Genomic DNA, 4,545 nt, shown 5'->3' with positions numbered 1-4,545 from the left:
CCATGGGGCTCCTGCCATGTAGATGTCTACACCCTTCCCTGCCACATCCCTGGAACCTGGCTCCTTCCTCTCTTTAGCCCCTCCACCTGCCTCTGAGGAGGACAAGCGGCCCCTGAACCTTCCAGCTCCTCCTGTCTCCTGCTTCCTGGCATCCCAGTCCCCTGCAGGGGTCACCCTTAGAACCCTATAGTTTGGGATCCACATTCTCTGATGCTTTCCACAAATGCTCAGGCTTGCTTCACGTCTTTAGTACCCACTGTTACCAATCCAAGGGCATGTAGAATTTTTTTTGCTTTAAATTCTCATCCTGGCTGATTGATTAGTTCTGTTTTGCCTGGCACGGCTCTCTGCTGAGCAGTGGCATGTGTGCCTCTCAAACACCTCCTGCCTTCCCGCCAGGCTTCTCTGCTGTCAGGGCTGTGAGGTGCGGCTGCCAGATGGGGCCAAACCCACAGCCCCCGTGGGCTGCCGGGTGGGTGGGCTGGGTCCAAGTCTGAGCCCGTGTGCGTACAGCTGAGGCAACCTGGCAAACACGTCGCCAGGGACCTTGTTGATGCACCCGCTCCCGCTCGGTGGCTCTCGAAGGAGCTGTTTCTGTTTCCCACAAGCACCTGGGTGATGCCCGTGCTGAGGGCCTCTGTGGACTGAACTCCTAGACCCTGAATTCAGAGGGCTGGGCCTGACAGGGTACGGGGAGGAGCCTGGGGCTCAGAAGGTGCAGAAGGGGAAGAGGGGCGCAGTCTTTCTCTGGTCAATCACTGGCATTCCCCAGCTTAGACTCTATCTGGAAATCTTTTTCTAGTTCTGCAAGCCTGCTCCAGGGTGCCAGGCTGTCTTCTAGCCAATCCAGGGTCATCGATCTTCATTCATTCATGAAGAATCCAGTCATTAATAAATGATCATCCATTCGTCAATGTTTTATGAATGTACTCGATCTTTACCCTTTCTTTGATCTGAGGGGCATTTACGCAGTGCCTGTTCCAGGTGGAATGGCTAGGGCAGGGGAGGCAGCAGGAAGCAGGACGGTCCCTCCCCTCCTTGACAGCAGAAGGACAGCAGCAGTGGAGGGACATGCGCGTGAGTGGCTGTATCTATATGTGTGTATGTATAGACATGTGTGTGTTTGTGTAGACATGTAGATATGTGCAGGCATGCATGTATGTGTAGACGTGTATAGTCATGCCTGTAGTCATATAGGCATGTATCATGTTTGTGTGAATGTATAATCATGTATGTGTGTGGTCATATACATGTAGTCATGCATGTAAAGACATGTACAGACATGTATGCATGTATGGACATATCTGTGTAGAAAACTCGTAGGAAACACACAGGTTAGAAGCAAGTACCATGTAATACCTTAAATGTACCAATATAACTAATAAAAGAAAGAAAGAAAAATAAGCACCACTTCCACTGTGCAGCATGGGAACATGTGCTCAGGGCAGAGGTGGGGTCAGGGAAGGCCGGCGTTTGTCAAGTGGAAACAGAGACTCGGATGGAGAGAAGGGCAAGCTCTAGGGAGCCGTGCAGGGTGCTGGGCACTTTCTGGGCCCAGCAGGGGCTGCTGGCTGGAGCAGAGGAGCAAACACGGAAGCAGTGGAGATGGTGTCCCTGTGGAAGCCAGCGCCTGCGGGGGATGAGGTCGTCTTGTCCTTTTCTGCTGCTCTGACTGAATCCTCTTCCCTTCTCCTGCAGAGCTCCTCCTCCCCGCTCTAGAATCCCTCCAGGGGAGGAGTTCTGCTTGTAGGCCTCGCCCTGGGGGAGGAGGCAGGCAGGCAATGGAAGGACTGGAGAAGCCAGGGAGCCCTTGGTTCTGAGGTCCTCCCTGTCTCTGGTGCAGAGGCCACCGCATGCACGGGGCTGTGTTCTGCACCCCAATAAGGCCCAGGGGAGTGTGAAGCACTGCGATGTCCACAGGGACTCAGGCAGGAGGGAGAAGAAAGCCAGCCGTATATTAGTGTATCTTGGCGACTTGAGCTACTGCTGTCCATGATCCTGGAAGGCTCCTCCTTTCCGGCTGAGTATGAAAATGTCTCTTTGTGCTGGACATAGCATCACGCCTCTGCATGTAGTCAGTTGCCCATCACTATAACACAGTGCCTGGGACAATCAACTTACAGAGAGAAATGGTTTATGTTGAGTTACACTTTTGTAAGCTCCAGTCCATGGTGAATGGGTTAGTCCTGTTGCTCTGTGACAAGACAGCGACACTGCTCACCTCATTGCAGGAAGTGGGGAGGAAAAATACACTGGGTCCCAGAATCCTCTTCGGGGGCGTGCCCCCAGTGACCCAGAACATGCCCCAGTGACATAAAGACACACCCCAACAATGCAAGGACACGCCTACAATGACCCAAGGACACGCCCCCGATGACCTAAGGACACACCTCCAATGACCCAAGGACACCCCACCCCCCCATGACCTAAGGACCTCCTTCTAGGCCTCATCTCTCCCAATAGCACCACCTTGAGGACAGTAACACACAGTTGGGGAACACTGAACGTCCGCAGTGATTGAGCAAACAGGTAATACTTAATAGGCACATATTTTAGGTTTAAAGCTTGAGGTTCTATACATAAGTGAAGATTTAGCTTTCCGTGGTTTCAAAAACTTCGCATTCTGTGTATTGACCATACCTAAAATATTCACAATTAATTTAAAATGGGTCAAATCCTTGTTAAAATTCTTAATATACAGGCACCAATGTGTACCAAATAGAAATAGCATGAACATTTGCTTTCTCACAACAAATATTCTGAATGTGAAATTAAACTCCACTGTACTTGGGTTTGGGGATCTAACTTTGAGACGATTCCTTCGCTGTCTTTCCAGCTCAGTTCTCTGGCATCTCTGTGACTGGCTTCTCAGATTCCTTGCTGCAAGGGGCACGCGTCTGTGAAAATCCCCCTAATTCTCTCTCTCCTTGCGGCCAGACTTTGAAGGGCTGATACGGAAGTGATTTGGCAGGGACGAGCCAGAGCAGCCGCAACTCAAATGCTGAAGTTCTACTCATTAACAAGTTGTTAAATAATTAATAGGTTTGTGTTTAATTGCTTCTGTGTATATAATCTTGCTTTTTCTGAAAACCATCATTAATTTTCAGTTAGTTCCACTTGATGTAACAAGGCCTAATGCTTCCAGTTGGAAAAAATGCATATTTATGAATGCTTGCTCTGTCTGAAGCTCGAAGAAAAATAGGATTTTTCAGTTCTTTAATGTTTAAGCAGGAGGGAGGGGCAAAGAAACTTCCACTGGAATCTTGGACACTATGTTTAGTTGGCAAGTTTAGCTCTCTGATCCCAAATAATTTCTCTAGAGACCTCATTAAATTTTATCTTAAGTGGAAATCTTGTCCTCAAAAATTCCAATTTTCTGGACTCTGTCTTGGACAGTGCCCTGCATTCCCACCGATGGAGCTGGACAATGGCCACCTGGCATGGACCCTGCTGGGCAGCATCTGCCACGTGGGCACAAGGGAACAGCTCTGAGGCCAGCTGGGCAGGGTGACGCAGGCACTGAGGGCTCCATCTCCCCATGCAGCTCAGCCTGGGTGCCTGTCCCTCAGCCCTATACCTGCAAGACTGGAAAAAGTACTTGGGATCCAGACTGATGTCCAGAGAGGAAACAGCGCTTGCATGGGGTTCCCTGAACAGAAACACAAGGCCTGAGTGCTCTGGCTCAGGAGCAAAATCTAAAACATGTGGTCCACAGAGAGGTGGTCACCAGAGGCCAGGGAGCGAGGCTGGGGAGGGGGAGGGAATGTTGAGGATCGGTGCTGAGTCAGTGGTCAGAGAGGAGCAAGAAGTTCCAGGGCGGTGTTGCCCAGTGAGGCGATGATGCAGTGAAAAAAATACAAGAAAGGATTTTGAATGTTTTCACCATAAAGAAATGGTAAACGTCTGAGCTGGGCCTGGTGGTGCACACTTGTAATTCCAGTGCTCTGGAAGGCCAAGGCAGGAGGATCTGAAGTTTGAACCCAGCCTGGGCGACTTAGCAACTTAGCAAGACCCTGCCTCAAAATAAAAAAGTAAAATAAAAATAAAAAGGGCCGGGATGTAGTTTAGTGTGAAGTCCCTGGGCTCAATTCCCAGTGCTGAAAATAAACGAATGAATGGATAGACAGATAGATAAATAAATACATGTTTGAGAAGGTAAATTTGCTTAAACCTAATTTAAACACTGTAAAATCTATACAGCTATCAAAACATTATGTACTACCCCATATATATGTGCCATTTTAATAATTTAATGTATCTGTCAAAAATAAACTTAAAAGAGAAAAAGGCACAGGATAACGCAAAGCTTTATTTTCTTCCTTTTGGCTCTTGTGCCTTCCAAATTATTTATTATGAATATGGAGGTAACACGATCATTTAGAAAAATCCCTCCCTGCCTCTCTTAAGAGAAAGATGCTCCAAAACGCGGTCCCCGGTCACTTGGTGGTGGCTTTGCCTGACGGTCTCACTGGCGTTTCCTGTGTGTGGCAGGAAGTTGTGATCAGCCCACACATGTGCACACCTGGCTGCTGCACTGCTACCCGT

At 48.9% G+C, this 4,545-nt stretch overlaps 1 long non-coding RNA gene across 1 annotated transcript; it reads left to right on the top strand.

Moving 5' to 3' along the window:
- Positions 1-511: 511 nt before the first annotated feature.
- Positions 512-4,108, top strand: LOC147827361 (uncharacterized). Its single transcript, XR_015452513.1, has 2 exons — positions 512-1,077; positions 2,837-4,108. It is a non-coding gene; the product is annotated as an uncharacterized LOC147827361 (long non-coding RNA).
- The last annotated feature ends 437 nt before the right edge of the window (positions 4,109-4,545 follow it).

This window comes from Heterocephalus glaber, unplaced genomic scaffold, assembly GCF_053883595.1.
Source record: "Heterocephalus glaber isolate CG9 unplaced genomic scaffold, H.glaber_assembly_v1.0 deba00001447, whole genome shotgun sequence".
NCBI lineage: Eukaryota > Metazoa > Chordata > Mammalia > Rodentia > Bathyergidae > Heterocephalus > Heterocephalus glaber.
Note: the sequence above shows the minus strand (reverse complement) of the source record. Positions and strands in the feature narration are given on the sequence as shown.